A 27,850-nucleotide genomic window follows, 5' to 3' on the forward strand; every position below is an offset into this window, starting at 1 on the left:
CTCACACAGACTGCTGGGCAACATAGCACCCCACAGCCAACTCATGCTGGGGGCTACCCCCAGGTCCCCAAAGGCCTTGAGCAGGCTACTCTGGGGGATTGTTTACATCCTATTTTGCAGACGGCAGTTTGCCAGAGAGCTCCTGCAGCTTCTCAAATAGCAGTAATGCATGGAGAAATGCTTGCTACAGTACCTAGCACCAAAGTGTACAATCAATGCAGTTTTCTTCACCTATTTGGGCAGAGAGTGGGCTATCATCTCAAAGGACAGAAAGCTGAACCCTTGTCATGCTGGGGCAGTGGGCATCAGCTGGTGTAAAAACAAGCAAAGTGAAGCCAGCAATGTCCCATAACTGCTATCCTCAAGGATCCAGGCCACCATAAGATCTAGGGCTTTTCCAGGCAAAGACCCGTCAGCCTTTCTCCAGCAGTCTCCCAGTCATTGGAAGAGCCAGGAGATGCTGAGCCTGGTCCCAGAAAGTCAGATCCCTCCTTTGCAGAGAATGTTAGCTATCACCCAGTTATCCATTTCCCCAGTATCCATTATTAGAATTTTCTGCCAGGCAGATGGCCATCTCCAATAAAGAATACATTTCCCAGACTCCCTTGCAGCTAGCTGTAGTCATATGACCAAATACTGGCCAATAGGGTGTGAGTGGAAGAGGATGTGATAGGTATAACTTCTGGGTCATGCCTTCAAGGGGAGGGATATACCAGGGGTGGCAGCCCAAACATTGAACAATCAATAGAATACAGGCAGTTAGAATACATGGCACCAGAAGGAGGCTCTCAGCCATGCCAATGTGCAACAACCTCACCATTAGTCATGGACATCCCTCCCCTTGGCCAGAAAGAGGACTTGGAGGTGAGCCATGCAGATGGGTACAGCAGCCTATGGTTGGCAGAGGGACCAGCAAGAGATTCTGGATCCCTGACACAGGGACTGCCACTCAGCCCTGCACACTGCACACCTGGAGAGCTGTGAACAAGCAAGACTTAATTTCCTTCTCATTCAGACCTGTCCTATTCAGGATCTGCACTGCAGCAGCCAAGCCCATACTCCAGACACATCTCCTACTCTCCCCTCCCTTCTTCCTGCACTAGTTTTGCTTTCCAGGAAAAGAAAATGGAAGAATTTCCTACAACAACTTCTGTCATCTCAGTGCAGCTGCAGGGCATGGAACGGCTACTGCTGGGTGTAGTGGGCTCAATGGTAGCCCTCACGACTCTTCACTAAGAAGAGATGGTCGCATCCTAACCCCTGAGCCTGTGAGTGAGTTCTTCTTTGCAAAAGGGGTCTTTGTAGATATGATCAGGTAGGCATTTGGACATGAGATCATCCTGTTTGGAGAGGTTCCTGAGTCCTATGACAGTGCCCTTATAAGAGACAGAAGAAGACACAGAGACAGAGATTGGAGTGAAGCTACACAAGCCCAGGAGTGCCTGGAGCCACCAGGAGCTGGAAGAGGCAGGAAGTAGCTGCCCCTGGAGCCTCTGGGGAGAACAGAGGCCTGCTGACAGCTTGATTTCAGGCTCTGGCCCCCAGGATTAGGAGAAAATAACTTTCTGTTGTTTTAAGTCACCAAGTTTGTGGTGGTAATTTTCTTTGGCAGCCCCAGGGCACTCCCACATGAGGGTGACTATTTTTCTCTGCCATCTCGGAAATTTTTGTCTCCTCCCTGCAGGGGAGAGTGCGGCTCTATCTAAAAATCATGAATGAGTAGTTCAGGGTAGTTGCTTGGAGGTCGCACAGTCCTCAGACTCCCTGAGTTCTCAGACTGCATCTACCCCATGAGGGTCAACCCTGAGGACACCAGCCTCACCCCACCCAGCCATACCCACCCCAGCCTCACCTCGCTTCTCTCAGGCTTCCCTTCGGAAGGATTCCCATTGCAGGTGCAGGCAGGGATTCCTCTACTTGTGGGTTCTGTGAAACTCCACAACCTGTTTCAGAGGTCTTGACTCCTGCTATGGAAAGGGCAGGTGGTCAGAATGCAGGACTGCGGGGCTATTGGGATGACACAGACTCAAATAGCCTGTTTTGGAAATCAAAAGCTTTCTCTCTGCATTCCAACCATAACATCCTAATCCTTCCTGGGGTGAACTGCTGCCTCTCAAGGAAATGCAAAAGGAGTCAGACATGCAAGCATCTTTTAGTTACCGAGCACATACAGCTGCTGTAGGAGAGACTTGACCACAGTGGCTTAAAAAAATAGGGTCCTAGTGTCCCACGCACACATGCTCACCAGAGGCCCAAGGGGGATGGCTCAGGGATGGTGTGGAAGCCCCGCAGAGCCCTTGGATGGGGACTCTTCATTCCTCTGCCCTGCTGTCCTGTTTTTACAGGCTGAGGCGGGCACAGAACCCACTTCCTTCTCATGGGGTGTCCTACTTGGATGGCCTGGCCTTTGTGGGGTGACTTCATGCCTGTCGCCTCGTTTCTGGAATCTCTGTGTAAATCTACAGATGGCGAGACCCTGGGCATCCAGCATCCTGGTCTCATGGCTATTGACTTCTAACAAAAACAGTAACTGTTCCTTTGGAATTTCCTTAAGTCTTCCCAGCCCTCAGGCCAGGCTGCAACCTGGGACTCAGGAGTCAGGGGTGCCTGGCTCTCAATTCACCTGTTGCTGTGACCTGGGCCAGGGGACTTGGCCTCTTCTTACATCAAAATGGGGCAACTGTCTTGTTCCCATCGAGGGTAAAATATGATGTGCCTGGCACTCCAGACATGGATGTAAATGTCAGAGGCTGAGGTCAGGGCCCAAGCCCACGAGAATGCAGACCCAGGACCTGGGAGCCAGCACTCCACTAAGTGCTGGGGAGGCAACGATCTCCAGGAACAAGAGAGAATATTCCCTGCCCCTGGGACCCTGACAAAAGCAGGATAACTTCAGATAGTGACAAGTAAGGCACCACGCAGAGAGCAAAATGGGGAGGAGTGGGGGGAGGGTGCCCTGGTGTGGGGACAGCCCCTCTGAGGAGGTGGCCCTTGAACTGAGGCCCAGGAAGATAGAAAGGGGAAACGGAGGCGACCAAGTACAGGTGAAGGTGAAGCCAAGGGTGTGTTCCATAGGGCGCCCCCTTTCCACGCAGCTAAGCCCCCTTCCTCCTTCAGTTGGATGGTGGAGCTCTGGGTTTCTAGTCCTGTTGTCCCTACAATGGGAAAGTGACTTTAACCTCTCTGTGCCTCAGTTTCCCCTGTAGAATGAGGATGATGATAATAGTCTGGCATCCAAGTAGATGAGCACACAGAGAAAACTGAGAACAGTGTTCCCAAATGCTGCAGGTGTGCTGGGAGCACTGGGGAATTGCAAAAGCATGAGTGCTGTTTGCTTGACACAGAAGGGTTGCAGTTTCCGGCTGGTGTGTCCTGAGACTCAGGGACAGATGAGGTCTCAGGAGTGGAATCCTGTTCTGAAGGGTTGAGGCTCCTGCCTACAGCAAAGCTGCCCCCAAACCCAGATTGCACCATGAACCAGTCAGTCAGCAGGGAGCCAGCTCTGTGGCCCAGGAACTCGCTCCTGGGTGTGCATTTCTCGGAAAGGCTTCTACTCCCATCCCTCAAAATAAGCAAAACCCCAAACCCCACAGATGCACACCACACACATCACTGTCTGCAACCCCAGCCCTGTTTCCACGCTGCTGGGAATGGTTGATCATTTTGATCATTTCAGTGCATTGAACCCTTTCTGTTTGTTTCATGAAAAAATAATTTCTGTTTGCTTTAGCCACATTGTTTGTTGTTTAAAAGAATAAAATAATTAAAATAAGAGGAACCCTATGTAGTCTTGGATTTTTCTCTTTACCAGCACATAAAAATGTGTGGGTGATATCTATCATTTTTTTAACCAACACAATTTAATGAGTTGTATTGTTGTCCATTGAGTTATTATGCCTTGTGTTTTATTTAACAAATACACATGCACATCTATATATGCAAATTAGATGCCTAAATCTACATTTTTTTCTGTGGTGACCATAACAAATGACCACCAGCTGGATGGCCTCCAATAGCAGAAACGTTTTCTTGTGTAGTTCTGGGGGCCAGAAGTCCCAAAGGTGATGCAGGGCCGGTTCCTTCTGGAGACTCTGAGGGAGAGCGTGTTCCAGGTTCATCCCGCTCCCGGGGTCACCAGCATCCTTGGCATTCCCTGGCTTGCAAAGGCATTTCTCCAGTGTCTGCCTCCACCATCACTTGGCCTTCTGTTTGTGCTTCCATCTGTGCCCTTTCTCTGTGCTCATCTCTACTATTTTCTAAATTATTTTCTTTGCCCATCTTTGTTTAAGCTGGATAAAAAGCCAGGACAACAAGCATCTTTTCTTTCCTAGAATGTAAGGTCACCCTAGCTCTGCTGTCCCACCGGATTTGAGTTATATATCACTAGCCAGCAGCTCTGGCATATTCACGGCAGCTGGTACTCGGCCTTCTGATTGGACCCTTCCCTCTTCCACCTGTTTTTGGGGACTACACTTCGCAAAGGAGAGTGGCAACCATTCATGTAGCAAGCCCCAAGCCCCCTTTCCTGACTACTTAACTTTAAGGATGTAAACACAGAGGTCAGGTAACTTGGGGGAGTCGTGGTCAGTTGGCGAGGGGGCTTGGATTGGAACTTGGACATTTACCTTCAGAATGTGAGTTTGTGTCTATGGTGCTCTAGTGCCTCTACCCTAGTTCTAGATGCCCTGTGTTTAAAATGTGTTCAGGTTGCTCTGATCAGATTCAGAGCACTGCTCAACATGCTTTCCCTTCAATGCTTTTCACTGCTGCCTAGGATCCCCTCATATGCATACACTGCAGGGCTCTTACCCACTCCCCTGGAGAGCACCACCTAGGTTGCCTCCAGTGCTAGGCTTCCCCAAACCCCATGCTGATGAGTATCCGCATACATACACAGGACCTCCGGGGAAACACCCCAGGTGCACAGGCTCAGAGCAGCAGGTTGCAAGATATTCCCACAATTAACTTCTCGAAGCACAAAGCGTGTTCTTTCTGTGAAGTCCTGAAGTTGTGCAGGCTCCTACTTCTAAGCTACGCAACTGCAAACCAAAAGGTGTTTCGAGGAGCTGTCACCGTGATGTGACTGGCTGATGGGACTGTGTATTGGAAAGGAATTTGAAAACGGTTTCATGCTGGGCAAATGTGTGGGCCACTCACATTGCTGCTGAACAGCAGGATCTGTCTTTAGGGTGAAGTGTGGACAGCTTGCATGGAGGGGCTGCACCTGTCACTGGTTTATGGAGGACGGAGTGCCCCTGGAATCCAACCCACAGGCAGAAGCCTAGGACCAAAATCAAGAAAGCTCCTCTCGCCTGTCAGTATGCAGGTTGAGGGAGAGGCCTTGATTCACAATGGCTCAGTGCTCTCACCACAGGGCCCTAATGCACGGGCTGAGGCAAGGGGAGGAGGGCTGGGAGCTGATTCTTAAATCCTGGTGGACTCTGAGCACAGAATCCACTCTCCACAAGCAAGCACAGTGAACTTCCCCAGGTAGAAAGCAGCCCAGCAATTTACTCCTTGGCACACTGCTCCAAAGATGGTCCCCAACAATGCTACCCCTACCCTCGGCATATGCTACCTGTTCTTGCCCAGAGATGGAAAAATTACTGGGCTGGCCTGTAAATGCTCCGGTCAATACAATGACAGTCTGGGACATCTGAATCCTGGTCTTAAGAAGGCTGAAAGCTTCTACTTCCCTCCTCTTGGAATCCAGCCTCTGTGTTGTTAGAAGCCTTAGCCACATGGCAAGGATACACAGAGGTGAGCTGAGGAGCTCTGGTCAAAAGTCCAGTGGAGCTCCCAATAGCAGCAAGCACCACTGATGGCCACATGAGCAAGAAACCTTGCACCTTCAGCCCAGTTGAGCCTCTGAATGACTTTCTGTGGCCTCTCTACAAGGAGTCCAGGGTAGCTGGACTCCTTACAAGGACTCCTTACAACGCAGCTCCTAAAGCGTGCATCCTGAGACAGGGCCCAGGCAGAAGCTTCTCTACTCACCTAACCTGGACAGTCACAGAGTCATTTCTGCCAGTCAAGCCATCCAAACGATCTCATAGGCCTGCCCAACTCCAGGGGAGGAGTCCTAGACCTCATCTTCCAGAGAAGAAGCATCAGAGAGTTTGCAGACATGGTCTAAACCACCAACAGAGCATGTCATTCTCATTAAAAACCTTCAATGCTTAACCATCCCATTTAGAATAGAATGCATGCTTTTCCCGGCTCACTAGGCTGGCAAGATCACCACAGCCTCTGCCTATTCTTTCCACCCTCGCTTTCCATCCTCTCTGCTTTCTCAGATTTCTACTCCCCCAGTCCCAGCTACACTGGCTTCCTCCCAGATCCTGGAAGACATCACATTGCTGTGACCTCAGGGCCTTTGCATGTGCTATGCTTTCTGTCTAGAACACTCTTCTTCTGGATTGTTTCCTGTCTGACTCTTTACGATGCAAGCCTTGGCTCAAATGGCACCAGGTCAAGTGTGTCCCTCCTGCCGTCATTCTCTATCTCCTTACCTGGTTTACTGTCTTCATTGCACTTAGCTCTATTTGAAACCATCTTTCCGTGGACTTGCCCATTCATGTTGCTTACTGTCTGCCTCTTCCAACCAGAATGGAAGCCCCTCGTTAACCACGAGTTCAATGCCTGGTTCTTACTAAATATTTGTTGAATGAACAGACAATATACAGACGAATGCACTGGTGATAATTAATGCAGACTAATGCTTCCTTTTGAAGTACATTGTGTGCCTAGTACAGCACTAGGTACTGGGATATCAGACGGATGAAGTGCAGGGAGACAGCGACTGACACTGCCAGCGAATTTCTCACCCATGCTGGGGTGCAGTGGCGCAATCACTTCCTTTTTGGATGTATCTTCCTAGTCTGGAAAGTGAAACAAAACAAAACAAAACGTTTCCCAGGCTCCCTTGCAGCCAAGGTGCTGGAGGTGAATGAGATTCAACCAATGAGATGCAGTCACAAGAGACCTGGGGCAGAGACCAGCTCCTGATGCGTCCTGCTGGTGCCACAGCATAGAAACTCGAGGTTTTCTGTGGTGGCATTCCAGCATCCAGGCATCCACCTTGGGGTGCCAAGGGGCAAGTGGGCAGAGCCTTCCTGACCCTGGATTGCAACCAGAGTTGTTTGTGTTATTTTTCATCTTATTTTATTTATTATTATTATTATTTAAGACAAAGTCTTGCTCTGTTTCCCAGGCTGGAGTGCAGCCGTGTGATCATGGCTCACTGCAGCCTCAATCTCCTGGGCTCAAGCGATCCTCCCACCTCAGCCTCTCAAGTAGCTGGGACTACAGGCACACACCACCACACCTGGCTAGTTTTCACATATATATATATATATATATATATATATATATATATATATATATATATATAAATTTTTTTTTTTTTTGGTAGAGATGGAGCTCCCTATGTTGCCCAGGCTGGTCTTGAACTCCTGGGCTTGGCCTCCCAAAGTGCTGGGATTACAGGCATAAACCACTGTGCCCCGTTTGTTTGCATTCTTGAGTCCACCCGTTCCAGTGGTAACCTTCTGCCTCTCGCCTCCGGTTTACAGCTCTTTGGTGCCAATCCTACTTTGCTCCCAGAGTCATTTCTGGAGGCCCAGTATGGAACACAGCCTCTCCAGTGATCCTGGAAGCACCTCAAGCCCTGTATCAAATCCCATCTACTCAAAACACCTCAAGTGGTGTGTTAGTCATGTCACCTGCCACAATCTTAGGAGTCTGAAAAGATGAAGAGGTGTGACTTCTGTGTACAGTCACTGCATCTACAGATACGTCAGCAAATCCCAAAACATCCTGAGAAAATGAAAAACTCCAGCTCACGACCTAGAAGCTCTGGACACAAACCAGATATTGGATATTTGGAATGTACAGGGAGTTTGCTGTGTTGCTCACCTTTTTTTCCAGATACGTTGCAGGAGACTCATTTGGCTGCCTGTCTTAGATGATTTCACAGTGCTATGGACTGAACATTGTCTTAGATGATTTCACAGTGCTATGGACTGAACATTGTCTTAGATGATTTCACAGTGCTATGGACTGAACATTGTCTTAGATGATTTCACAGTGCTATGGACTGAACATTGGTGCCCCTCACAATTCCTATTGTGAAATAGGAATTAGGTTAGGTTGAAATCCTAACCCCCAAAGTGATGGGATGAGGAGGTGGGATCTTGGGAGGTGATTTGCTCATGAGGGTGGAGTCCTATGATAGGTCCTATGATAGTCCTATGATAGGGTGAGTGGCCTTATAAAAGGGACCCTGGAGAGCTCTTGTTGCCATGTGAGGACACAACAAGAAGATGGAAACCTACAGCCAGGAAGAGGACTCAGCAGTGCCGACACCCTGATCCTGGACTTCCAGCCTCCAAAACTGTAAGAAAACAATCGTCTGCTGTTTACAAGCCACAGAGTCAATGGCACTTCATTAGAGCAGCCCAAATGGAGCAAGACAAACAGCAAACACTAAATTAGTTTTTTCTGCTGCATGATATGGTTTTAAAAAGGGCCAGCAGTGGCTCGGCTGGGCACAGTGGCTCACGCCTCTGATCCCAGCACTTTGGGAGGCCGAGGGGGGCGGATCATGAGGTCAGGAGATTGAGACCATCCTAGCTAACATGGTGAAACCCCGTCTCTACTGAAAAATACAAAAAATTAGCCGGGCGTGGTGGCGGCGCCTGTAGTTCCAGTTGCTGGGGAGGCTGAGGCAGGAGAATGGCATGAACCTGGGAGGCGGAGCTTGTAGTGAGCCGAGATCGCGCCACTGCACTCTAGCCTGGGCGACAGAGTGAGACTCCATCTCAAAAAAAAAGGACCAGCAGTCTATGTCAGTTCTGAAATCTAGTCCTGGTGCTATCACTAACCTACTAACCTGACTGCCAAACTGGATAAGCCACTCACCCTCTCTGGTCTTCAGTTTCTCACTGTCAGTTGAGAGAAGGAGACAAGACCATATCAAGTTTCTTTGTGGCTTTAAATACCCAGGATTCCCTTCTCTTCTTCTTGGTGTTCGTGGGGTTCTTTTGTAATTCATCCTTTTGACCAAGGAACTCTGCAGAGCTTCCTGCTTCACTCCACAACCCACATTGGCCCCTGTGAGATCAAGACAGGTGATTTTAATTTGCTTTGGTTACAGAAAAAATGAAATATGGCCGGGCGCGGTGGCTCACGCCTGTAATCCCAGCACTTTGGGAGGCCGAGGCGGGCGGATCACAAGGTCAGGAGATCGAGACCATCCTGGCTAACACTGTGAAACCCCGTCTCTACTAAAAATGCAAAAAAAAAATTAGCCGGGCGAGGCAGCGGGCGCCTGTAGTCCCAGCTACTCGGGAGGCTGAGGCAGGAGAATGGCGTGAACCCGGGAGGCGGAGCTTGCAGTGAGCCGAGATCGCGCCACTGCACTCCAGCCTGGGCGACTAAGCGAGACTCTGTCTCAAAAAAAAAAAAAAAAAAAAAGAAATATATGAAAGTAAAGGAAATAGGATAACCAATCCCTATCTGCCCAGTACTCAGAAACAACCATTTATCAGCTCCCGTCCAGTCCTGTTCCACCTCCGGCCCTTCCCACGGCCTCTTGCCTTGGTTTCTCAGATGTAAATCACATCTATACGTATTTCACTTGGTATCTTCGGAAGACACGGGCAGAGCTGGTTTTGACAGTGACGCAATTGCTGGCAAATCGGTTTGCATCCAACTTTGTCTGGAAATTTGGGTCACCTCTTCACAAATCCTGTTTGGAAAAGTGCTCTTATGAGGAACAGATGCTCCAGATGAGTCACAAGCTCGAAAACACACAACAAACAGACACGCCCGTCCTTTCTTTTGTTTGGAAAGCAATGGTTAGAACTTCAAGAGTGATTCTAGGGTGCTCTGCAGTCAACTGCTTACCATAAATGTGATGTGTATAAATTTAGTGATTTAGTTGAACACTGCCCAGTCCAGACCCCAATCCCATGCACTATTGTCGACGCTCCTTCATCCTGCACACGTGCCCTGCATCTCATGTTCAGTGTCAGTGGTGGCGATGAGCACATGCCAGGTGCCCTGCAAACTTGGGGTCTGGAACTGAATGCCTGTGTGAGACCCGGCTCCACCACTCACTAATGGGTGCCCTTGGGCGAGTCACAACCTCTCCTTCCCTCCATGTTCTCATATGAAGCGTCCTCCGTTATGCTGCTTCGGGGATTGAGTGAGATCATAGACTCAGCACTCTGCCTGGTGCCTGGCACTCAGGGAGTGCCTCATAAACATCGGGCACTGCCTTGCAAAGTGAGTGAGGGTTCCCTGTGGCCAGATGCTGGCTGGCTGTGCCCAGTGTCCGTCTCCCTATAGGTCAGCTGTAAGCGTCTGTGTTAAACCCAAAGAACAAGCCCAAGTATGATCCCCAAAGGGAAAAGATTGCCTGAGGGAGCCTAATCCTCCTGCATCTCCCATTATTGCCTCCACGGCTTGATTGAGCCTTACACAAGGAAAGCATTCAATCTCTCTCTTGGAGGGGAAGAAGCATAGAGAAAACCTTTCTCACAACAAGAACTGAGTTTGTGTAAGAACTGCAATTTTGAGGTCCTGAAGGACACAATGGGGGTATTGTACTTGTGGCTCCTCATCAGAGCAGCCAGCTCGCCGGACAGTAAACAAGTTTCCAATGAAATAAAGGCTTTGGGTGGCAGATTCTCTTGCTGTGACTAATAGACCATGTACTTCCAAGAGTATCTGTCACATTTGTCATCTCAGATGGGGGACCCTCCCAGCAACAAAACAACCTGAACAGTAGCAAGGAAGCCAGTTCGGAGCAGTGATGCCTGTTTCGGACATGGCCCCCTCTTGGTCTGAGCTAGAGCTTTTAGCCGCACCTGAGGGTAAGGAAGATGAGTGGAGTCACCCAGCAGTCTGTCCAACCCTTAGCTGCCTGCAGCCTATCTTCCCTCCTCAGAGTTCCCGGGGAATAAAGGATGCAACCCAGTGAAACTCAAGCTCTGAATGCACATTGTTTTATAGCAATAAGCCATAAATTTATATTAACTGACTAACAAACGTTACATCTTGCAGCATCGTTTAATAGAAACTCTAAGTTAAATGGTGGATCTACATAATTAAACCTGTTGCATTTCCCCTGAACCCCTGCCCTAGCCATGGGTGCCAGGGTCACTTTAGAACAAATCTCCCACTCAGATCCCTAATCACCAATCAACGAGCACAAATGATGCAGAGAGGTAACAAGTGTGGCATCACTCACTAGCTGTGTGTCCCTGGGGTAGTTACTCAACCTCTCTGAACCTCAATTTCCTCACTTGGAAAATGAGGACAATACCACATGCCTTGGAGAGGTGTGATGATTAAATGCTTGTGAAGAAACTGGTGTGTGCTTAATGAGGGTGACAGTGGTGGTGATGAAGGTGACACTGCAGAGAAAGACAAAATGATTAAAAATGATGGCACCATCAAATGCTACAGGCAAAAGACCTGGTCTCTGGAGAGTTAACAAAGAATCCCTATTTCCCAGAAGAAGAAACAGATGGCCAGAGATGGAGCAGGACGTGGCCACGGTCACATAGCACTGCCACCCAGTGCCTCCCTCTCAGAGTGGCAGGAAACTCCAGAAAGGGCCACGGGCATCCTTTCCTTGCCAGGACTGAAATTCAGAAAGCTGCCCAGGACTTGCTGCTTTCTCTGTATTCAGATGGATACGAGGAGGCTGCCCTAAGAAGGTAGTGCCAGGGTACTTGTGTGTGTGTGTGTGTGTGTGTGTGTGTGTGTGTGTCCACGGGAGTGGGTCTGTAGAATCTGTTCTTGTCCCAGCACAGCCTGCATCTATCTGGCAGGAGCTCCCAGAATCTCTAAGCAGGACATACATAGGGAAGGGATGGAAGTTCTGGTGTCTTGCCCAGCTTGGAAGCCAGAAAAGTTGGGCCTTGGCCAGTGGGGGTGGGGGACATGGCCACTTTCCTCTAGGACACAACTGCCCTGCCTGGGGGGCCCATTAGCCTTATAATTAATCTGCCCCCTTGGAGGCCTTGGGCAAACATTTAGACTGGGGACTCCCTCATCTGGTTTGTCCAAATATTTGTAGCTTGTGGGTCACCCGGCCACTTCCTGAGAGGTTAAATCTGGGGATGTCCCCGCACACAATTCCCATCTCCCCAGCATTGCCAGGATGAAGCTGAGCATCGATGGTGTGTCTGGAAGCTTCTGGTTCCAACTGGGGCCACCTGGACATCAGGATGTTGGCGGGGGTTGGTGGGGCAGGCAGCAGGGAACGAGAGCATGTGTGAGCAACTCCTCTTGCGGTGAGCACTGCTGATCACCAGAGAGCACGATCTCAGCAAATCACGACAACTCTGAGCAGGTTTCCAGAGCAGGTACTGCCCAGGGTGATGGTCTGCCCTCACCCGGCCCACAAAGCTACGACTGTCCAACCCTGCAGGCAGGTGGGGATCCTGCACAAGGGAAAAAAGTTACCCAAGCTGGTGGGCACCGCTGGTGATAGTCTGGGCCCCACCCAAACCTAGGGCTGTCCAATCCTGGACTCCAAATCACTGACAGCCCCTTACATGAGTGGTTTCATTCATGCATTCATATCAGCAGCCCAAAGACTCATTTTTATCCCCTTCCTCGTGATTTGTCCTTTGGTCACCACGAACTAAACTTCTCTGCACCCTGCACTGGGCTACAGGCTTCAGATTAACGTCAGATTTAATTCTCCTAAGCTTTCAGGAGAAGGCATGGCCTTTCCCCCATTTTACAGATGAGGTCACTGACTTCAAGAGAGGTTAACTAACCCACCCATGGCAGTCAGAAGTACAGCCTCTCAAGAAGCCAGGTGTACTGACTCTACCAAGCTCCAGATAGTTCCACAGTAAGCCATGGCTAGCACACCATCTTCTTACCATCCTGCGAAAGGCTTTCCCGCTACAGACTAGGTGAGTGGGCTGCAGGGAGATCCGAATTTGGGAACTGAGACAGAACAACATCCATAAGCGCCCTAAGGCTCCATGAGGACGTTCTTCCTCCGCGACCAGAGCGGCTCCTTCTGGGATGCACTAAGTGGCGCACAGTCAGCGCGCCGGTGCCAGGCCTGTGGCGGGGGCACAGGCACAGCCGGAAAGGGCCTGGAAGAGCGGCTGATCCTGCTGGGGTCGCCTAGAAGACTAAGCCTGTACTTAGCTCTCCGTGGTAAATAACAGCTCTGGTTTCTGCTAAAAGGATTCATTCCCAGAACACAATAATTTTCATCTCCTCCTCACTACAACCCATATTTTATGGCTAAATATACGCCATAATAAGCCACTGGCCTGATAGCGTCGTTAAGGAGATATTTGACCTCGGGTTTAATTGCAGGATGGAATAAATGGCTGGGACGCGCAGAAGGGGCCCTACCAGCTCGCAGGCGAGTTCAGGGCTCAGCATCTGGCATCTACCAGCCCCAGAGAAAGTGGTGCGGGTGGAGTAAGCGGCTCCCACAGCGCCCGGGGCGCTGAGACAGGGGAGAGCGCAGGCGCCCTAGAGCAGCCAGGTGCAGTCTTTGGCCAGGGCTGCCCCTGGAACACCCCGGTGTGGCCGGAATAGGGAGCCCCCTACCCCTGGGGAGCGACCCTTTCGATCTCTCGCTCCTTCTTTAGCTTGCCGCCCTTCCTTTCAAAGCACCGGGAGAAAAAATCAACCCCACCCCCGTGAGTGAGCGCAACACTGGCTACCTGGGCGCATGCCTCGCCACCCATCACGACAGATTAAACACCAGTGTGAAGCGTTCCTGTGTCTATCCCTCTGGCGAGGGCGCGGAGGAAGCTAGGATGAGGACCAGTTCCGGCACCTGCTGAAGGTTATTCAGAGAATGGAACCCGCGCTGTCGGACAAATTGCGGTGCACGGCAGAGCAGGGCGGCTGACCCAGCAGGAAGGGCTCCGCGGAGCAATTGCACCCGGCCTCCCACCCCTGGAACTGCAACTCCAGCGCTTCTGTACGGAAAACACGGGCCAGTCGGAGCCTGTGACCTCCGCTGCCCGAAGGAGAGGGGAGGATTCAGGCCTGTGGCAGCGCGGGCGTTTGGCGCACCCGCCCCTGACTCTTCTCAGATTTTTCCCGAGGCTGCTCAACGTCAAGGCTACACAAGCCGTCAAGGGAGTGTCAGCGGTGCGCATGGGTTTGACAAATCATAGTTCGCTGAAAGAACGAGGTGCCCGATAACTGTGACTTAGGCGCACTTTATTCTGTCTTGGCCGTTTTTATTTGGGAGGGAGATGTGTTAGGGACTTGCTGTATCCGGTGGAAACTATGATGCTGCTATTCTCAAAAATTCACCTACACACCTAGTTTGCACCTTCCATTTCAATATCCTTTGATCTGGAGTTAAAAACACAGTCTTTCGCCCTCCCCCTGCTTGACCCACTCTGTTACCCAAGGCCCTGGAAGAAGCCACCAGGCTGACCCTCGATTGGGGGCAGCAACCTCCCAGACCCCAATCAAGGGGTCTGCTGGTCTCCTTTGAGGTGGCAGAGGAGAGAAAGTGGGACAAAGTCCTCAAAGAAATGCCTCATCCCCATGTAACTCACTCCCTATGCTGTGAGCATGGTGCCTACGTCAACCTTGGAGGAGTTGGAAGGAACCACCCTCAGAAAAACTCTCCTTCCAGGGAGGAGAAAGTTTAAATGCAAAACTTTAATTTGGTCCAGTAATTATCTCTCGATGTCTCCTCTTCCTTGTGAAAGTGTTGTTTCCTGGGATCGACTGACTTCTTTACCGCTGGGGTGCTAATCTGATTACCAGGCTGGTGAGCACGGCCTTCAAAGCGTGTTTGAAGCAGTGTCGTCTCCTTTGTAGTAACCGGGAAAGCAGAGATTCACAACAGGGCGTGGGGGATGGCGCCCCAACCGTGCCAGGAGGTCCATCTCTCCAGGTGGAAAACCCAGGTCGGGTGTTCTCTGGGCCCTGCCTTCCATCCGCATGCGGGCGGGGGTCCAGTGAACCCACACCAGGGCTGAACTAGCCAGAAAGGGAGGGAACAGCATCTGCACAAGCAGACTATGGCGACCACCAGGGAAAATAGGGCGGATAACCCAAATCTCCCCAGTCAAAGGTCCTCTAGGAAAAGATGAGACACGGCTCTGAAAGTTCCACTGGGCTACACACCCGCCGAGGCTCCGTTTCACCATGGAGACGCAGCAATGCGGTGTCTAGTAAGTGGACCGGACCTGGAAGCGCCGGGCTGTGGTCGCCCAAAGGCGTGGTGGCCGTATCATCCTGGCTGCCCTGACCCAGGCAACACCGACCCTGTTCCAGGGCCACAGCCACGGCCCAGGTCACCCAGCCGCGTGGGTCAGTCTCTCTCCCGCTGCTGCAAGTCGGGTTGTCTCTCCTGCTAGCGGTTTTTCTCTAACCAAAGCAAAGGAGGGCAGCACAGCCAGGGTCCTTGCCTGTCGGAGGAAAAGACGGCAGTGGGTTCCAGAAAAGGGGGCGAGGAAAAAAAGTTCTCTCGGGATGGAAGGACTGAATGGGGCCTTTAGAAAATCTAATTGCTTTCCCCCAGAAAAAAAAAAAAAAAGGCAGCTGGCCAGGAAATAATGTCAAAATCCGGGCTAATTATATTATTGAAAAGAAAGAAAAAAAATGAAAATGAAAAAGAGCAGGGCGGTGAAGGGGAGAAGGGAGACTGAGTTCTAGCCGCATCCGAGTGTCCCGGAAGCGTTAGCTGAGTGCTGCTTAAAGAATGAATTGCGGGGGTTAAATTAGGGTTTTTCTTATCCACAAACCTGATTGCGCTACCGAGGGTTGGTGGGGGGAGCGAGGTGAGGGGGCTGATTGCAAACAGAGGGTTCTCGACTTGGAAAAAGAGAGGCGGGCAGGACAAATTCACCCAGTTAGAGGAGGGGGGGAGAAGGTTTCTGCTGGAGGTCCCAGAGCGGCCAAGAGCGCGCTAGCTTTGATTGGGCCTGGGACGAGAGCGCTGCGAGTCTCCGGCGGCCGCGGCGCGATCGGCTGGCTGTTTGTAATTCCATCCTTTTTTCATTAACATAAACACCACTTGAACAAAAATATACACGGCCACCTACTTCGTCGGGTAAGACAGTCCAGCGCCCACCGGCCCGTGATCGCCCGCCTGCCGAGCCCCGAGTTCCGGCAATGCGCCCCGGGTGCTCCGATCCACTCGGCACACGCCGCGCGCGGGGCTCGGCCGAGGTGGTTTCGGATGGCTTTGAAGTCTGGGTCTTCCCGGCTCCCAGGACGCCCCCCCCCGCCCCCTCCCCCCCATTTGGCCTGTCATCTCGGCCCTCCGCCACCGGAGCCCCGACAGAGGTGCTGAGTTGTCAACGCAAATTCCTAGTTAAGCCACTTGTTGATAAATCCTTTAGGCAAATTGGTTCCGTCTTTACCTGCCCGCCCCGCCCCCGCCCCCGGCCCCAGCCGGCGCGGCCCTAATTGCTGGAGGAGCTCAACGCCGGCGGCGGCCTCTGCAGCGAGCTAATTGAGTTGGAACCGGAGCGGTCTTCGTTAAGCCGGACGCAAGGCGGAGACGGGGGAAGGGGGCGGGAGGTGAGACGCAGCCTGGGACCTCCGGCCTGGGGTTGGAGGCCCACGCTTGCTGGGGTGGGCTTTTGGTGGAGGAAGAGCAATCATGGGGAGGGGTCTCTGCCGCTGGGTTAAGTGGACGCAGCCACTATCTGGCGGTTCTCGCGGGTCTGCGTTCCCGAGTTCACAACCACCCCACCCCCACGCGTCTGTACACGTGTCCCTCCAGCCGCGCAGGGTCTCCGCGGGCGCGCCCCGCCCCAAATAGAGCTTACTACAGTAACCCGGGTGTCGCACATCTGTGCGTCCCCCACCCGCCCCTCCCCCGCACCGTCTGTACCCCAATTTCGGCCCGCACCGTCCAAATTTTAAAAATTGGGAGGCTTTCGGGGACTGCAATGGGACTGCACTGGAAAATCAGCCGGCCCCGGCCCCAGACTCCGTCTACACTGGCACAGTCAGGCGCAGTACAAAGCCGGTTTCCTGGATGATTCAGGCCCCAAATCGTCGTAGAAATGTGCAAGTAATGGACCTTCGATCTGCTTCCCCTCCCTTAGCACATAATCCGTAGTACTCGCTATTTCCCGTTGCCCCTATAGACACGTCCCAACCAATCTCGCACTGTAAGTGCATTTCTTGGGTTTTCCGGGGGAAAGCACGGTTCCAGGCACCCCAGATTCATGAACCTCGGATTCCCACCCAGGCGTCACGGTCTAGCGGCAATCTCAGTCCCATCCAGAGAACAGCGCCGAGGCCTCCCACTCTCAATCCTCTCCCCCACTGGCTGGGGCGGGCAGGGGCTGGGGTTTGAATATGATCATGATACTCGGGACCTGGGCAGTTTCACCACCGTCCTAGGGGCAGTACCGGCGGGAGACGCGCGGGGCCTTGGTTTCCAGAAGGTGCCTCCCCAAGGGGGCGGGTCCCAGGTACGCCCCCGTGCCCCGAGGCCCTGAGGCCTGAAAGCAGGCTGAATCCGCCCTTGACCAAGTCAAGGCCAAGCGAGTGCGAAAAAGGCGTGGTGGGAGGGGGCCCCTAAGTCCCTTTCCCAGCCTGAAAAGTTTTCGGCTTTGCAGCTCCGGCGTTCCTGGACCCCAGGCGCTCAGGCGCGCACCCCTCCCCTGAGCTGGTGAAGGTATAATAAACACGGAGTTCACGCCGGCAGGACCCATCAGTAGCCCAAACCGCGGTGGAGAGGAGCGCTTGGGTGCAGAGCTAGAACAGCAGTCACCAGCCCAGTCTGCCCGGCACCCTTCCGCCGCCGCCGGCGCCGTGATGGCCGCGGAGCCGCCTCGCAGCCAGGTCCCAACGCCGACCCCAAGGGGTGGCGCCCCCGGAACCCGCGGGGGTCCCAGGTCCTCGCCGAAAGAAACGCGCTCTGCTTCTTCCGGGCGTCAGATGCACCGCCTCGGCCGAACGCCAGCCCTGGACAAATTTTTCCGGGAAGGCGACGTAAAGAATGTCAGACTTGCAAAACCAGAGTGCGCCTCGGCTGCTTAAAAAGGAGAGAGAGAGGCAGAGAGAAGTCAGGGGCAGGTGGGCAGCGGCAAAGGGGCGGCTGCCCTGGAGCCACGTACTTCAGCAGAGGCGGCTACGCAAAAAACGCAGAGAAATGTGGGGGCGGCAGCGGAGGGAGAATTGGACGCTTACCGCTGGTCTCACAACACAGTGAATTTGATTCCTAATTAAGTTAGTTTTCATGGTGCATTAAATGGATCTCAGCTCAATTTTGGGGGAAAAACAGTGACCCCGCGGAGAGAAAGTTTTGCCTGCAGCTGACAGTGGGAACGAATTGGTTTTCAGACCCTAAGGGAGGTGGGAGGAGAGGCCAGATAAAAGGATCAATGCCGACCTTGGGCATATAACAAAATATTTAAAATTTTTTGAGGTTTATGCTTTTTAAAATAGCGGGTCTTATACATCTACTTATGTCAGGGATAGAATTTTTGCAGGTAATTAATTGCTAACTATTAAGAAAAAAATCCCGGGATGAGAGTTAATTGGCACTGGGGTAGAGAAATGCAGTGCCCATATGAAAACCAAGTGAACCACGGAAATCACTTTTAAAAACGAATAGGCGCTAGGATCTCTGTGTGGTCAAATTGTTTAAAGATTTGGTGTATTTCAAACATCGAGAAAATACGTTTCAAAATAAAAGGACTAGAAAGTTTGAGTGGTTACTTCATGTTTCGCCTCCATTTGGTTTTTAAATCTAGAGGTCAGAAAGCTGCCGGCTGGTAACAAGGTGAGCACGCAGTGAGAGGAAAAACTAATCATCCTGAAGACGCGGGCATAGGGCGCGTTACTTACATCGCTAGGAGCGCTCCAACCCCTATGTTGAGGCGCACAGGAGCAGTCTCTATGACACCCCAGGTAGAGACAGTGCCTGGGCCAGTCAGGGGCCCCTACTCCCAGGAATTCCCCTGGGAGGTCTGCTTTGCAGAGTGGGGGACAGGGGCCCCTCTGACCTCCCAGGAGCTAAGTCCGAGCTGCTCCAAGGGCCCCGCTTTGCTCAAAGTTCTCCTGCTCCAATTCTTTGACTTGCAAAAGCCTTCAAGAAAGATTCGCCCTGAACACCCAGGGAGGGGCAAAGGGCGAATGAACGCCTCCCCCAACCCCGCAGCAAAACAGCAACAGAGTGCTGACGTTGAGAGGATGTTCAGGACAAAACCCCCACCCTTCACCCACCCTGTCATTTCTCAGAAACTGGACTGTAGGGGAGTGAAGGCCGGGAAGTGGGGGTGGGAGTTGGTGGGGCCTCCCCAGGAGGCCTCAGATTTCCCCTGCTTTCCCCGGGGAAGTGGTCCCAGGCAGGACCCCAGGCTAGAAGCTGTTATTTTGTTCTTAGGTGTTGTGGGAAGTTGGGGAAGGGGGACGTGAGGGCTTTCAAACCTGCCTTAACTTTGCCAGAGCCTCCGAGTAGATGAGGACATTTCCCCTCCCCCTCTTCTAGCCTCCCCCCAACCCCCAGCTTTTCCTGGGCTTGCCAAAGGCAACCTAGAGTCCAGATGCCACAGGGGTCTGCACTTTTGACTTTAAGAGAAGGGAGGAAAGTGCCTTAAAATAGGTCCAGCATTTATTGGGCCCTTACTGTTTGCCTCTGTGCTGCACCTTGCTTTCCCGTCTGTGAAATGGGCTTCAGAACAGTAACTGCCCAAATAACGGCAATGCCTCAGCACAGTGCTTGCACACTGCAGGCGCTCAGTGGTTCTCGAATGATAGCGGTTCTCTAATTATAACAGCATTATCCTTCCATTTAGTCTTCATGGCTGCCCTAGGGCACAGGGACTGTTATTCTTGCTAGCCTGCAAAAGAGAAAGGGGGCTCAGAGAGGTGGAGAAGCTTCTCAGGGACCACACAGCAGATGGGGCAGTGAGGTGGGATTCTGACCCAGTTCTCGGGCAGCCACTGCAATGTGGTGGGGGCCCCTTAATGAGGGGCTCTGTTGACTGCAGAGGGTGACTGGGGACCAAGCCCAGCCATGACAGGATGGGGGCTACATCTGAGACTGTGCACCTTCTTGGTGTTGAGAGGTCATTCTGAGTTCTCCAAGGGCTCAAGGAGGCCACCGGCTGACCCCAAGAGCCCAGAGTGGAAGGCGCTCATCCACTGGCACATGAGAGCTTAGACTCCCATTTATGCTTATGCCAGGCCCTGACCCTAAACTGCCAGGCTTAAAGGTGCTCTGCACCGCCACCAGTAACAACCACAGCTAACAATTGCTAATGAACGTAATCAGCTCAACCAGCCAGAAAGGAGGTGCTGGCATTGTCCTTGTTTTGCAGATGAGGAAAACCAAGCACAGAGAGAGAAAGCCACAGGCCACTGTCACACAACCGTGGAGCAGAGTCTTAACCAGGTGGGACCCACACTCCTTATCACTAATGCCTATATTTGTTTGTTTAACAATGTAGCCGTGGTTTGAGTTTACGGTGCCCATCTCCCCACCCCCACCCCTGCCGGACCCTGCAGGACGCACTTCAGGTGTTCCTTCCCTGGTCCTCATGTCAGCTCTGTGGATAGGGACTGACATTATCCCCACCGTAAGATAAGGAAACTGAGGCACCGAGAGATTAAATCATTTGCTCAAGGCCAGAGCTAGTACCAGAGGTAGGACTGAACCCTTCTCCACCTCTGCGGACCCCTCTTGCATAAGCAGGGTTTTAAACTCAGAGCCAGGAGTGGGGGCCTCTGGAGTGGGGCTCTGGCCACCCCAAACCCCCTTCTTTCTCAGGATACTTCCCTACAGCCAACCAAGGAAATCCATCCATGTGAATGTGTTCTGTGTATGCGTGTGCTTGTATGTGTGTGTTCTCTGTGTGTGCATTTGTGTGTTCTGTGTGTGCCTGTATATTTGTGTGTTTTCTGTATTTGTGTGCTCTCTCTGTGTGAGGTGTGCGCATGTGTTGTGTGCATGTGTGCATATGTGCCTGTGTGTGTTGCTGTTTCTCTGCACGTCTTTGCCTTCCATCCACGCCTCCCTCACTGTGCTGAGTCCCTGATTGTCCCACAATCTCTGTATATGTCTCTTGGGGCCTTGCCCCTGTCCCTGAGCCTCTAGATGTCTCTGAATTCTGATGAGGGAATATCCTCGGTCTCTTTCTGGGGTGGGCAGGGGTCCCTCTGCCTCACTGTGCCTCTGTTCTGTATGCAACCCACCTGGCTCCCACCCTGAACTTTTCTTCTTTACTGACTTCCAAGGGGCTGTGTTACCTTTGCCTGTGCCAGGCACACAGGATCTGGCTCTCCAATCGATTTTGCAAAACAAACAAACAAAACAGGCCGGTGGGTCTGTACATGTCTGCACACATCCAAGTGTAAATCCTTCAAGGGGTTCCTGGAGTGGCTCAACTACAACCCGGCTGGGACAAAAAGGACCCAAACTAGCCTTGGAGGAGGGTGTGAGAAGAGGGAGGTGCCTCCATTTTCTCAGGGACTGTGGGCAGCATCTTTGAGCCGGTAAAGCCCCTTCCTCCCTTCCCAAGCCTGCCATCACTTGGCTGAGTGGATTTTGTTTTCTCCATTAAAACAAAATAAAACAAAACAAAAACTTGTTTGCATCATTTTCAACAACTTCTAAACGGGAATAGACAGGGCATTACAAGCCGTAAATGGAGACCAACGGGCACAGGTTGAGTGTCCACATTAGCAGATTTCTGGGAGCAAATTGCTACCTTTGATTAAGAAATAAACCTGAGCGCGTTCCCCTTTCACCTCTATTTCCATGGTCCCCATTTCCAGGGGTCTCCCTGGTTTCTGATTTCCTCTTCCCTGTGGAGTGAGCATGCACGTCTATTGCACCTCTTTCAAATCGGAAACTACACGACACCTGCGCACTGAAATTTAATTTATGTTTTCCTTTTGGTTTTGTTTGTCTTTTAGAAACCCATTCACGTTCCAATCTATTTTCTCTTTGTTGCCTTGCTCCCTCCCTGTCTCAGGAGGACTTATAATTCCACAGAGAGCCACTGAGTCACAGCCCGCTCCCTTTCTTTCTCTGCTGCCCATTTTGGTCATCAATCTCCTTCAATGTGGACCCTGTGCTCAGGAACAAATTCTGGTGCCTCTTCAACACCCCCCAACTTACACGCCCCATACACACGCATTCATGCTGTAAGGAAAATATTACTGCCATCTTTCCAAGCACAACTGTCTAGGAAGCAGAGATTAAAAATCCATCGGGATGCTTCAGGCACTGCCTCTGTGGGAAGACAGAGCTGCAGATGGGCCGGGCGTCCAGCAACGGAACACCGGGAAGCTCACTGTCTGAGGCGCTTTCTGCTTCTGAGAGCCACATGTACTGCAGCTGCAAGAAATCTGAAAATCTCGCCGGGAAGAGGGCTGGAGATTCCTGGGCTGCAATGTTGTCAAATATTTCCTTGAGGAACATCATGGTAAATGCGTGCGTTTGGGTAAAAGGGCCGGTGGAAGGGGCGAGCTCAGGCCGCAGCAGCACAAGCACCAGACTTTTTTTCTTTTCTTTTTTTCCTTTTATTTTCTTTTTTTCCTTTCATTTTTTCCCTTTTTTCTTTTTGTTTTTTCCTTTTTTTTTTTTTTTTTTTTTCATGACCAAACTATGAACCTCTCTATGTTGTTCAGCTGAGAGGAGATTCACTGCCAGGGCCTGGGGCCAGGGATCACCCTCATCACAGCTGCTCCCCAAACTTGACCTTGATGGTCCCCACAGGTGGGTTCCCAGCCCCCTCTGTGCTAAGTGGATGTGGCAGGGCTGGGTAGACCAGGGGGTGCTGCCTTTCTCTCCTGCTCACCTTGGGGTACCCCCATGAAGAGTCTGGGGAGGAACCCAGAGCCTGGCTTGCTACCTGACACTGACTGACTACCTTGGTTTGAGATTGATCAGGCAGCAGCAGGCACAAGTGAAGACAGCCCCCCTAATACGTGTGGCTCAGGCCAGGAGCTCTCCTGATAGTGCCATCACCCCCAGACACTGGGGGATCCCAGGATTTGGGGCCTTTTCTGCTGCAGGTTCCGTACATCTCACCTGCCCCTGCGTCTTCCCTCTGCCCACTGCAGATAGGTGGCTCTGTGCCTGAGCACATGGCCTCTCATAGGCCCACTGGGAACCCACCACACCTGTCTGTCCATCTCCACACCAAGAGCTGCCACCACTCCCCTCCCAGAGCCACAAAGCCGGTAAATGTCACTTGATGTCTACAAAGATAAAGTCGGAGTGTCTCAGGGGACCTGAGATCAAAAGAGAATCTTCCTGACAGCATTACGGTGGGATTTTGTGAGCTGATGATGACCTTGAGGTGCCTAGCCAGGGCACAGCCAGGGCTCGGAAACCGTTCGCTGTGTGGTCACTGCATTATTGCCTTCTTACTACGACTGCGTGTCAGGTGGTGTGGAAACCTTGGGACAGTCTTCCCTTCACATAGCCATGCGCTACTGTGCACCCATGCCCTGATGCTTGGGTGGCGAGAGTACTGGTCACCACGTGGACCCTGTCCCTGCAACGTGCTGTAGCCAGAATTCGTTTTGCATCCACGGGTCTCCCATGGAGTTCTGTTCCCTCAGGCACTGCACTGTATACAATTTTAAGTGCACCCTGCATGGAACCCATTGCAGGGCACACACAGTGTACGTGTACCCTAGGTATTATGCTCACAGAGCCTGCAGGACTCTGTGTCTGGAATACGTTATTTGGTGCACACCTCCCAGAGCAACATTTAACGTGTGTGTAACATGCTATCCTGCACACATCTGAAAGATTCTGTGTACATAACACTATTATGCTGTGCACACATTTGCTCATATTCTGTGTAGAAAGCACCTCATTTTGTGACTCAAATATTGGGTTTCCATAACAAGTTGCATTGCTCACATCTTAAAATATTCATTAGGCGTGAAACCGCCGCATGGTACCGACATCCTTCTGGATTGTCCCGCACAGAGGCTGATATATTTGCACAGTTCTCGCTGTTCTGTGCGCCCAGCCACTCACACTGGACGCCCACCTCACACTCTTCTGCCAAGGGAGACCTAGGTTCTTCCCTTCCCTGTGCTGGCTGTGCGGGCCACAGTCCTCTGCACGCCAGCAGCATGACGCATGCACATCTAGAGTGTGCGAGGAGTATCTCAGGTATCTGTACACAGATCATCTTATAATCCACCCGCTGGACCTGATATTTCCCCACAGTCCCCTAGTCCCCAGGGCTGCACTTTCACCCACAAATATACCTCCCGCTCCCCTCCGCCGGCCGTGGAGTTTCGTTTCCCCCTGCCGGGTCCTCCTTCCCTCCCTTCTGAAGCCCCCAGGAGAGGCCGCTTCCCTCCCGCCTAGCTCCCGCGTCGGGTCCTGGCTGGCCGCCCTACCTTGAGGCGTCGTTTGAACCTCGCCTCGCAGGGGGTTGGAGGGAGCGGGGGCGAGGAGGGCGCGGGCTCTGCGTTAATGCCGAGCAGGGGCGGCGGCGGCCGGCGGGGCGGCTGCCCTCGCGGTGGGTGGTCGGCGGCCCCCTGCCCCGCCCGCGCGGCCGGCCCGGGCTCCCTCGGAGCGGGATCTGGTTCCCCGCTCGGGTTACGGCGCGCTCTCGGCCCGGGCGGCTTCACTTAAGCAATTAGCTAGTAAAAATACCTTGGGCCTGGGGAGTGGGAGACGTCGCAGGCGTGTCTGTTTTTACACACCCCCGCCAACCCCTCTCCGCCAATTTCAGGATTCCTGGGGCCGGAGCTGGGGCGCAGATTTGTTTTGGGGTGGGAGGGGGCCGGCCTTCATGGATTTTAATCCAAGAGCAAAAGGCTGCCGGCGATCTCTGTCCCTGTCTGCATTTTCTCCTCTGTCCCTGGAACTGAGCCCCTGGGGGTTTTGTTTCTGTTTGCACAACCTGAGCCTTCCGTGCATGGTCTTGTCCAACCCTCCGTATGACCCTAAGAAATAGGAACCATGATGAGTTCCATTTTTCAGATAAAGAAACTAAGGCACAAAGAGCGTGTGCATCATCCCTACATGGTGGGGCGAGTTCAAATTCCCCTGCCTTTGGGGTTCACGGCAGAGGGACCCCTCTGCCCTGGGCACCGCCGGACCTCACCCCGTGGTCAGGACACTTAACGCCCTGGTTCTGCAATCAGGCCAGGTTTGGATACTGGCTCTGCAGGGTGACCTAGGATCTGGAGTGACCTCGCCGAGCTCCATCTGTGAGGGAAGAGGGAGATTATACTGACTTGGTAGGGGCATCGGGGAATATTAAGCAAGTTTCTTAGGGACATTTAACCGGGGTCCTGTGTTCATGGTTGGTGCCTCACAGGTTCCCAGATGGGCTCCAGGCATTTGGTGAAACCTTCAAAATCATTCTATGAATGTCACAAATATGCACCTTCTGGGGGTGGGGGCAGGTCTGACTAGTTTTCAAAGAATTGACAGCCAAGAGGAAGGTTAGGAGCAGACAAGGGCAGTTTGTGGAGTGAGGAGCAGCGCCTGGTGCCTGGGCAGCAGTGGATGAGCCTACTATTATCACAGTATTTGTAGTTGTCATTGCTATTTTATCACCATCAGTTCTCCAATGGGGCTCTCTGTCCCCTTGGGCCTGGGAAGCCAGGGCTGTGTGGTGACAGCATTTGTTTTCTAAGCCCCACTCTCTCCACTCCCAGCCTACACAGAGGCACCCGGAAGGGTGAAAAGCCAGGATATTTTGTCCTTGGGCGTACAGAGGGCAGACAGAGAGATGTTCACCTCTCAGCGCTGGCTGATGAGTGCCAAGTCCATGCTGGGCCTCAGTTTCTCCATCCTAAAAATGCAGGATTAAGGGAGACCTCTCAGGGACATTTTAAGAGCCGAGAATGCAGTCTCTGGGCATGAAGGAAAGCCCTTCTTGCTACGACTGTGGTTTTCCCCAGAATTCAGGGGGTCCCCTCCAAATTACAGAGTTGGGAGCTAATTACCCTCCTCTCTCACGCCCCCACTTCTACACACACCCAGCAGTAGAGATTAGCAGTTGAGGAGAGCTTCCATCTTTGGCTTTCCTGAGACTCCCAGGCCTACTGGGCCGGCTCTTACCCTGGACTCCATGGCTGGCTGGCCTGTAAGATCTGGCTTACTGTCAGAGCGGGTGAAAGGGTAGAAAGAAGGGTGGAAAGGGAGAAAAAAAGGATCTCCGGGTTAGCCAAAGATGGGACCTGCTGCTTCCCTTCCCCAAATGAAGAAGGCCCAAGAGTGAAGGAGGCTGCTGGGAAAGGGCTCCCCAAGTTCATGCTTTAGAGACCCCCTCACTTTGAAGGTGCCCCATGAGTGGGGGAGGGGCGAGGGGAAGGAAGAATGTTATTTCCACTTGCAGAGAGCCCCAGGGTGCGTCCTGCACCCCTAGCTGGCTTAAGAGCTGTGCAGCTTCCCTGCTCCCCTCTGCTAAAGGCCAGATGTGCTTTGGCAGTCGGCAGTAGCGACCCCTTCCTGGGAACAGAACTTTCCTCCGGAGGCCAGGGTCTCCTCATCTGCAACTGCCATTTGCCAACCAAAAAAAAAAAAAGAAAGAAAGAAAGAAAGAAAGAATAGAGAATGTGAGAATGCATGTGTGCGTGGGCGCGTGTGCACGTGTGGAGTGGCGATACTTATTATTTGAGCGCGGCGTCTGGCTATGCGTGGGCGAATGCGCAGTGCAGAACACGTGGGCGTGCATGAGGTGTGCACTTAAACCAAAGTGTGCCCTCCCCATTGGGCAGGCCTGTGTGTTGGTCCAAGGGTTGGGGGGCGCCTGAGCTGTGAGGGTCGCTGGGAAGGGTGTTCGAGGCCGTGGGCGGTGTGGAGCGTATCTGTGTCCGCGGAGGCTGAGCTGATTGTGTGAAGTGGAAGCGGGTCTGCCAGAAAGCGTTTACCTGCGTAAATGCACAACCACACACTACGGGTCACGTCCCACACTCATTCTTTCCCTAGGCGGGCCAGGCTCTCTGAGCGCGGAGACCCAGAGAGGCCAGCGGAAGGACAGCGCGAAGGCGGCTCTCTTCTCCCGCGAGCGCGGATCTGGGGGAGGAGGCGGCGACAGCCCGGCAGGCTGCTCCGGCGAGCCCCCCAGCTCCTCGCACCGACGTGCCAGGCGCCCCGAAGGCGACAAGGAGTCTCCCGCCGAAAATGAAGGCGTCCGAGCAAGGAAGGTGGGGGCGGGTAGTTAGCGAAAGACAAGGAATCCGGAGAAACCGAGAGGCGGGTGGGCTTTGAACGCGCCGCGCCGCGGGCAGTGCTGCGAGCCCGGCACACGCCTCTCGCCCCAGCTCGCGCCGGGGCTTGGCCTCTAGGCTCCTCGCGATGACCCGCGAAAACACCGCTCACCCCCCTCTTCCCAACCGGGAACCCTGGAGGGAGAGGCCGGGCCCGGCACCCAGCAGTCGGTGCGAGAGAGCAGCACTCACCTGGGTCTGTGCGCACAGCGTTGCGCCGGGGCTCCTGCGCAGTCCTGCGCTCGGCTCTCCGCACCACCTTCCCTGGCTCCACCGCCCCAGCCCGCACCCTAGGGCTGAGGTGGCAAGGGCAGGTCTGCGTGCGAGCCCCCTGCGGGCTGGCAGCCAGGCGCGCGAGGGCCGCCCTGGCCCGCGCTCCCCGCCCGCGCTGTCTGCTCTCAGGAACCTGGCCTGGCGCGCAGTGTCAGAGGCCCCCGCGGCGGCGGCAGGCCGAGCCCACAGGGGCATTAGGCCAACTCCCCCCTCCCGCGCTGCGCACGCAGAATTCTCTATTATTATTATTAAAGAATCCCCCAGAACTTGTTTACTTTAAACCCTGTAAACTTCCTGCCAGGGCCTTTGCCATCTCTCGGGAAATCGGAACCTGTGCTTTGAAAATGGGGGCCGCGGGGCCAAATAGGCGGGTTTTCAGTGTGTGTTG

The 27,850-nt window shown here is 52.9% G+C and overlaps 1 long non-coding RNA gene across 1 annotated transcript; it reads right to left on the reverse strand.

Annotated features, from left to right (window-relative positions):
* Positions 1-1,970: 1,970 nt before the first annotated feature.
* Positions 1,971-27,569, reverse strand: LOC105496809 (uncharacterized). The gene is made up of 4 exons (XR_011616648.1): positions 27,382-27,569; positions 9,600-9,751; positions 8,923-9,114; positions 1,971-6,881 (listed from the first exon to the last, which is right to left on the reverse strand). It is a non-coding gene; the product is annotated as an uncharacterized lncRNA (long non-coding RNA).
* Between the last annotated feature and the right edge of the window lie 281 nt (positions 27,570-27,850).

This window comes from Macaca nemestrina, chromosome 18 (genome assembly GCF_043159975.1).
Source record: "Macaca nemestrina isolate mMacNem1 chromosome 18, mMacNem.hap1, whole genome shotgun sequence".
Classification (NCBI taxonomy): Eukaryota; Metazoa; Chordata; class Mammalia; order Primates; family Cercopithecidae; genus Macaca; species Macaca nemestrina.